The sequence below is a fragment of the Aotus nancymaae genome, unplaced genomic scaffold (assembly GCF_030222135.1).
Source record: "Aotus nancymaae isolate 86718 unplaced genomic scaffold, 86718_ANA_hifiasm-v0.15.2.pri h1tg000016l, whole genome shotgun sequence".
NCBI classification, from domain to species: Eukaryota; Metazoa; Chordata; class Mammalia; order Primates; family Aotidae; genus Aotus; species Aotus nancymaae.
In genome coordinates, this window is record NW_026988428.1 from 7,363,738 (window position 1) to 7,372,929 (window position 9,192).

The window sequence follows — 9,192 nt, forward strand, 5'->3', positions numbered from 1 at the left end:
CAAGGCAGGAGCTGAGGGCTGAAGGAAGTGGAGCTAAATTCACCAAGAGCTTTCAAGGCAAAGGGAACTGGGATTTCTGCAGAGCCCAGAGTGGGAGGGAGTGAGGTGAGTTCTCAGAAATCAAAGAAAAGGCCAGTGTGGCTGCAGAGCAGAGGGAAGCTGGTTTCGCCTTTGGCAGAGGGAGCTGGGGACCATTGGAGAGCTCAGAGCAGGCACTGGTCTTTCCTTTCTAGTCTCCAACCTCCTTTAGATTTGGGACTGCTGCATCTAACTCATCTTCTTACTCCCAGAGCCCAGCAGATGTAAGTTTGTAAAATGAGTTAGTGTTGAATAAATGACTTAAGGAATGAGGCTTCACCACAATTAGAAATCTTATCAAGACTCTGCAGAGATGTTTTCTAAGCCATTGATTTCTTATTGAAGGCACTTGAAATTTAACGATGTCCAGGATTTACAAACACATGCAGAACACATCTAGCTAGGAACTCCACCATGGCTAATATGTGATTATTATTTCTGGATAATTGGTTCACATTAATAAAGTTATTAATCGTGGCTCAGTTGCACAGTCTGGAGTGCAATGGCGCTGTCTCAGCTCACTGCACCCTCCACATCCCAGGCTCAAGGGATTCTCCTGCCTTAGCCTCCCAAGTAGCTGGAACCACCATAGGTGCATGTCACCATCCCTGGCTAATGTATGGATTTTTTAGTAGAGATGGGGTTTCACCATGTTGCCCAGACTGGTCTTGAGAGGCCACCTGCCCTCTCAGCTTCCCAAAGTGCTGGAATTATAGACATGAGCCACTGCACCGGCCTCACTATGGTCTTTTTAAATTACAAGAGATTCTATTTCCTCTGTTTAAAACCCGTCAAAGATTTGACTTCTAGTTTGCTCAATAAATACAAGTTGGCTGAATATTTGTTCACTCAAGTCTTTCCCATTTATTAATTACATAAGGGAATGCATGAATCAGAATTAACTGAGAAGAAAAAGGGAAGATGCTTGGAAGGAAATCACAGAAGGGAGGAAAACAGCCCCACCAAGGTAATATGAGCCACTTGCTTCAGCTTCCTGGCCACTGGACCTGGTTTAAAAATCTTGGCTTCAGCGGGGAACGGTGACTCACGCCTGTAATCCCAGCACTTTAGGAGGCCAAGGTGGGCGAATCATGAGGTCAAGAGATCAAGACCATCCTGGCCCTCATTGTGAAACCCCGTGTCTACTAAAAATACAAAAATTAGCTGGGCATGGTGGCGCATGGTGGTAGTCCCAGCTACTTGAAAGGCTAAAGCAGAAGAATGGCTTGAACCCAGGGGGTGGAGGTTGCAGTGAGCTGAGATCGTGACACTGCACTCCAGCCTAGTGATAGAGCGAGACTCCATCTCAGAACAAAACAAAACAAAACAAAAAAATCTTGGCTTCAGGTCTCACATGTACCAATTACTATATATGTGTGTGTGTGTGTATATATATATATATATAACTACTTACTAGTATTTATATTTGCTTCACCTCTAATCCATGGCTTTTCTCACCTCTTAGATGAGTATAGTATGATTTATGGCATCTTGCACAAGGCTTAACTGAGATACCAGAGTGAGTCTGAAAGTGCTTTGAAACTCTAAAACATTTAAAGAAACATAAGATGTTATTAACAAGGAAATTTCTATTGGAGATCTCTCTTCCCTCTCTTCCTTTTCCTCAAAGTGTGGAAGAGTAATTGAGAGGGCTATGGATTTTAACACTGTGGAGGGAAGGATCTTAGATTCTTCAATGAATTAAACTGAATAATATTTTCATAATATAAATAACCACCTCTCTCCCATACTTATTTATTTATTTGGTTGGTTTTTGCAATTATTGGGGAGAGATCTAACAGAAAAGGAAACTTGTCTGACTAAAATGAGAAAATAGGCCAGGTTGGGTGGCTCACACCTATAATCCCAACACTTTGGAAGGCCAAGGCAGGTGGATCACCTGAGGTCAGGAGTTTGAGACCAGCCTGGCCAACCTGGCAAAACCCCATCTCTACTAAAAATACAAAAATTAGCTGGGCATGGTGGTGTGCACCTGTAATCCCAGCAACCTGGGAGGCTGAGGGAGGAAAATTGCTCGAACTGGGAGCCAGAGGTTGCAGGGAGCCGAGATTGCACCATTGCACTGCAGCCTGGGCCACAGAGCAAGACGCTGTCTCAAAAATAAATAAATAAATAAATAAATAAATAAATAAATAAATAAAAGAATAGCAAAAGATCAAATTACAATGCTATGCATTTTCCTATGTCAATTCCTCAGTATCATGATGCACTGCCCCAGCTCAACGCTCCCTGCTTAGTATTTAACATATAATACGCATCTGAAATGCGCTTAGGCACTGTTCAAAGCTTAGATCATATCCAGCCAGATCACGGCTGAGATAGACACAGGTTTGTTTTTCCTCCTCGAGTCCAGTAAAGACCAGGCTACACCGGCTGGTTCACTTGGGGATCAGAGTCCAATTTCAGATTAATCTTTGTTTAGTTCACTTACCACAATATTGTCTTACCTAGAACTCATTATAAACAGAGCTATTTCTTATGCTGTTTTCATGTATTTCAAACTTTCTGAAAAGGAAACAGTTTAACATTGGCTTAATCGGATACTTCCCCCCCAACCATGCCTGCCCCTCCCACCCCCCCCCACCCCCCCCCCACCCCCGCCAAGGTATTTTAACAATGTAGCAGGGTATCTTGGAGGAGGTATGATCCTGAGCAATGCAGGACACTTGTTGCTTTCTCTTGTAACCACTCAGAATGTTAACATACAGTAACATTTTAAGATAAAACCGTGACAATGACAAAAGTCTCTTCCTATGTCTTTCTAATGATCATAATGGCTATTTATTCTTTATTGAGTGTTAGCCAGTGCTGGGTGCTTTGCATGATCTCATTTGACTGATCCCAGCATCAGCCTTATGAGGCATCTACTATTTATTGTCCATGTTTACAGACTAAGAAACGGGGCAGCCTTCTCTCTATCCTGCCCACGTTTTTACCTCCTGCACTGTATTACTGTGAGCTTGTTCTGTTGCTTCTATTACATGGTAATTATCAGTTTGTATGTGTTAGATACTAGCCCAGGAGTTTCTTTAATTTTAAAATGAAAAGGGAACTTGGTTTTTTAAGGGGAGATCCAGAAAATAAGCTCATAAAGTGAGATATGGAAGTAGAAGTCTTAATTACAATTTCATTTAATCTAAAGTGATTTTTTTTCTTTTACAAAAGAATGAAGTAAGCAAACTGAAAATTAAAAAGCATTAAATTAAAAAGCTTTACAACTCTAAAAAGGATTGATCAATCTGACCAGCATTTGCAGTACTTTAAAAGCAGACCTTTTGGTTTGACTGTTTTTAAACTTCTCTTTCATTGAAATAAAGAAATGATTTTCAGATTTACAATTTGTTACCGATTTTCTCAGTTCCCATTTACTGCAGAGCATCTGCTTCGCAAGCATCATGTTTACATGCAGTTCTCCATGGCTAATGAATATGTTTATTAGAAGTACATTTCTTCTTTCCTTCTTTATCATTCAGGGAGAGGTATATGCCAAGTAGTTATCTCCTCGCAAAGGCATGACTTGACATTTTCACAGACTTCTTCAGGACAGCATTTTCAACTCTTGCTTCATCTGGAAATGGTTTTTTTGCTACGTAACAATTTTTTATTTGAGGATAAAGGCTAAAAAAGGACAATGTTGCCCATAAGAGACATGCTAATTATTCCAATAAATGGACACTGGTTTTGGGGGGTTTTGTTTGTTTGTTTGTTTTGGAGACAGAGTCTCACTCTGTCACCCAGGCTGGATGGAGTGCAGTGGTCTTGATCATGGCTCACTGCAACATCTGCCTCCCAGGTTCAAGTGATCCTCCCATCTCAGTGTCTGGGTAGCTGGGACTACAGATATGCACCAGCATGCCTGGCTAATTTTTGTATTTTTGGTAGCGATGGAGTTTTAGCATGTTGCCCAGGCTGGTCTCAAACTTCTGGGCTCAAGTGATCCTCCTGCCTCAGCCTCCCAAAGTTCTGGGATTACAGCTGTGAGCCACTATGCCCAGCCAGGACCTTGTTTTGATGCAGATTCAAACAAACTTTTTTCTGGAGACAGAGTCTCACTCTGTTACCCAGGCTGGAGTGCAATGGCATGATCTTGGTTCACTGCAACCTTTGCCTCCGAGGCTCAAGCGATTCTCCTACCTCAGCCTCCCAACTAGCTGAGATCATGGGCACATGCCACCACGTCCAGCTAATTTTTGTATTTTTAGTGGAGACAGGATTTCACCATGTTGGCTAAGCTGGTCTCAAACTCCTGGCCTCAAGTGATCCACCTGCTTCAGTCTCCCAAAGTGCTGGGATTACAGGTATGAGCCACCACACCCAACCCCAAACAATAAAACTTTTATTTATTTATTAATTATTTTTGCGACGGAGTCTCGCTTTTTTGCCAGGCTGGAGTGCAGTGGTGTGATCTCAGCTCACTGCAACCTCCGCCTCCCATGTTCAAGCGATTCTCCTGCCTCAGTCTCCTGAGTAGCTGGGAATACAGGCACGCACCACCACGCCCAGCTAATTTTTGTATTTTTAGTAAAGACGGGGTTTCACCATGTTGGCCAGGATGGTTTCGATCTCTTGACCTCGTGATCCACCTGCCTCAGCCTCCCAAAATGCAGAGATTACAGGTGTGCACCATCGTGCCTGGCACCAACAAACTTTTAAACAAATTTTTGATATGACTAATTTTTCTCAATAGGCAGTAAATATTTTTAAGAGGACATTTATAAGGACTATTAGGGAATGTGAACACTGAATATGTGATGATATGAACCATCTATTGTTGCTTTTGGGGCAGTGTGATAATATTCAAAAAAAGGACTCCTTATCTTTTAAACATATATAGTAAAATATTTGCAGCTGCAGTACTATGATGGCTGGAATTTCCTTTAAAAAAAATCTAGGTAGGAGTGTGAAGGAAACTAGATTGGCCATTAGTTGATCTATTGTCAAAGTTGAGATATGGTTGCATTCTATATATTTTTTTATTTTTTTAAATTGTCTGTAAGTTTTAGAAATATTAAAATATTAAGTTGTAAGCCACTAGGAAAATTGAGGAGAGGAAGAATGAGAGGAGAAGAGGCTATTTCATATTTTTTTTAGATAATGGACATGAATCTCTGCTCTGCTGGAATACCAGTTGTGTACACTTGTTATATCAGAGCCTGGAATGGCTGTTTGGAAATTTGTTTGATCAGAAATAGAAAAGAACAATATAAGTTCATTAGTTTGGTTCTGGATATCTGAGTTGACCTCTTTCTCCCTTCTATCTAAAAGCTGAAAGGACAGCCAAGCGCCGTCCCTCACGCCTGTTATCCCAGCACTTTGGGAGGCAGAGGCGAGTGGATCACCTGAGGTTAGGAGTTCGAGATCAGCCTGGCCAACATGGTGAAAACCCATTGCTACTAAAAATACAAAAATTAGCTGGGTGTGGTGGTGGGCACCTGTAATCCCGCTACTCAGGAAGCTGAGACAGGAGAATTGTTTGAACCTGGTAGGCGGAGGTTGCAGTGAGCCAGTGTTGTGCCGCTGCACTCCAGCCTGGGTGACAGAGGGAGACTGTCTCTCAAAAAAAAAAAAAAAAGCTGAAAGGAACATCTTCACTGGCAGGTATAAAAAAATTGAACCTAGATTATACAGATGTGCTGTGTGTGTATACATATCTATGTTTGTTTGTTTGTTTTCTCATAGTTTCTGGTTCACTGGCTCAGAATAACCATAGCCCTTGTTACAGTCATTTTGTTACCACGTTGGGCCTGGCCAGCCTCAGGAAACAGAAACTCTTTGACTTTTTTTTTCCCTCCTTTCACCTGCCCCAAGGTAGGACTCTAATCTTTCCCCACTTTCCTGATTGTGGTTCTTGAGGCCCTCATTCCAGAGAGGGTCCAGCCCCATACCCTGGGGGAAGGAATGCTAATACCCTGAAGCTTCCATAAACACCCTGGGTTCAGAGAGCTTCCAGATAGCTGAACACATGGAGGTTCATAGAGGGTGGTGTACACAGAGAGGGCACGGAAGCTCGGTGCTCCTTCCCTGGCCACTGCTCCTGGCGTATCTCTTCATTTGTATCCCTTCTAATATCCTTCATAATAAACCAGTAAACGTGTTTCCCTGAGTTCTATGATCTGCTCCAGCAAATTAATCGAACCCAAAGAGAGGGTCGTGGAAACCCCACGCTGGTCAGTCAGAAGTTCCAGAGGCCTGACCTTGTGACTAGTGGGGGATGGGGTGCAGTCTTAGGGGCTGAACCCTCCACTGTGGGATCTGACACTATTTCTAGGTAGATAGTACCGGAATTGAATTCAAGGACACCTAGCTGGTGTCTGCTGCAGAATTGGGTGGTAAGGAGAAGCCCCCACTTTTGCTCATAGAAGTCTTCTGTATTTATGATTGTGTGACAGCAGAAGAAAAACACAATTTGAGGATTTTCTGAAACACATGTGCATTGTTTTTTGTAGTTTAAAAAAATACTATCACCAGGGCAGTGGCTCATGCCTGTAATCCCAGCACTTTGGGAGACCATGGTGAGTGGATCACCTGAGGTCAAGATTTTGAGACCAGCGTGGCCAACATGGTGAAATCCTGTCTCTACTAAAAAAATATAAAAATTAGCTGGGCGTGGTGGTGCACACCTGTAGTCCCAGCTACTTGGGAGGCTGAGGCAGGAGAATTGCTTGAACCTAGGAGGCAGAGGATGCAGTGAGCTAAGATGGCACCATCGCACTCCAGCCTGAGTGACAGAGTGAGACTCCATCTCAAAAAAAAAAAAAAGACACTGGCATATCCTAATTTTGTTTGCCATTTAAATCTCAACAGTTTTTCAAATATGTTACTTTATGTAAAGATTCATCTTAATTCCTCTTACATACTTGGAAAATGAATGCTAAAATTATTCCTACTTCTATGTAAGTTTTTTTTTTTTTTTTTTTTTAAATAGACCTGGTCTTGCTCTGTCACCCAGGCTGGAGTGCAGTGGCTTGATCTTGGCTCACTGAAGCCTCAACCTCCCAGGCTCAAGCAATCCTCCTGCCTCAGCACCCACCATCTCCCACCTGCCAAAAGCCCAGCTAATTTTCACATTTTTTGTAGAGACGAGATTTTGCCATGTTTCCCAGGCTGGTCCCAAACTCCTGAGCTCAGGCGATCTGCCTACCTTGGCTCCCAAAGTGTTGGGATTACAGGAGTGAGCCACCTCACCTGGCCTATGTAGGTTAATTAGATAATAAATTTTAAAAATCACCTGGGCATGGTGGTGGCGTGTACCTGTAACCCCAGCTAGTCAGGAGGCTGAGGCACAAGAATTGCTTGAACCTAGGAGGCAGAGGTTACAGTGAGCTGAGATTGCACCACTGCACTCCAGCCTGGGTGACAGATTGAGACTCTGTCTCAAAAAAAATAAAAAATAAAAAATAAATAAATAAATAAATAAAATAAAATAAATTTAAAAATTAAAAAATCCAAATCTGGAGAAAACTTGGAGATATTTTAAGATAGACTACTTTTGTCGGGCGCGGTGGCGCATACCTGTAGTCCCAGCTACTCGGGCGGCTGAGGTGGGAGGATCGCTTGAGCCCAGGATTTCTGGCCTGTAGTGTGCTATGCCGATCGGGTGTCCGCACTAAGTTCGGCAACAGTATGGTGACCTCCCGGGAGCGGGGGACCACCAGGTTGTCTAAGGAGCGGTGAACCGGCCCAGGTCAGAAATGGAGCAGGTCAAAACTCCTGTGCTGATCAGTAGTGGGATCGCACCTGTGAATAGCCACTGCACTCCAGCCTGGGCAACATAGCGAAACCCATCTCAAAAAAAAAAAAAAGAAAAAAGAAAAGACTACTTTGATATGTGCTTGAAGAAAATACTCAGGGTCTATGGTAGGTTTGAAAAACTGAAGTATAAAACGACTCTGAGATATCTAATAGCAGAGACACAACTCATGTCTCTGTGGACTCTCTACCAATGCCATCTGTCAAAGCCACAGGTAATCTGGTAGGAGAACACACCCTGGGCCAAAAAGATGAGACACCTGGGTTCTGGTGGCCGTGGCTTTCCTCTCTTCATTTGTTTTCTTCTTTGTGAAGAAAGTGGAAGTAGTAACATCTGCCCTACCCATCTCTCAGGGTGTTGTGAAGACAAACTGTGATAAATGATTGAAAACACACTGGGCAAAGCAGGAAGAATGAATCAAAATTTTAAGATAACTTTCTAAGAAAAGAATTGATTTAAGAGAAAACAAATGTAATATAGTAATGCAGCATTTTATCTTCCCCAGATTGCTCCAAAAGTGCAGGGACATGGCGTTTTGGGAAGACTCTTAATTCTACATCTCTTTAAAAGAATTCTTACAGCAGCCATTCCAGCCATGTGAATTCTGTGAAATGACATCTGGCTACCCACTCTATTGATGGCAAAGTCTAAATAGTATAGAAAAAGAGGAATGATTTGATGAAAAGACACTTAGAGTAGGCAGGAGATTACTGTTAGCAAATGGTTGTTTAAGGTCTTTGTTTAAAAAAAAGTTCTGCCTAGAATTTAAGGATTTGTGGTAAGCTTATCAGAGTCCAGTCACCATCAACCATCAAAGGCAATGATGGTGGGGAAACTCTGCCAAGCACCACCACATAAGAGCCTGAGTTCTTTTTTTTTTTTTTTTGAGATGGAGTCTCCCTCTGTTGCCCAGGCTGGAGTGCAGTGGTGCGATCTTGGTGCTCACTGCAACCTCTGCCTCCCAGGTTCAAGTGATTCTCCTGCCTCGGCCTCCTGAGTAGGTGGGATTACAGGCATGTGCCACCATTGCTAGGCTAATTTTTGTATTTTTAGTAGAGACAGGATTTCACCATGTTGTTCAGACTGGTCTTGAACTCCTGACCTCATGATCCATCTGCCCTGGCCTCCCAAAGTGCTGGGATTACAGGTGTGAGCCACCGCACCTGGCCTAAGAGCCTGAGTTCTTAACTTCAAAACACTTGCCGTGTTCTTTCTTTCCCCCAACTTCACATCTTTATACTACCTATTATATAGTCTCCTTTCTCTCCTAAAGACTTCCTAGAACAAGTCCAACCTTCACATCAGCATGTACTTAAGAAATATGTTATTGGCTGGGTGCAGTG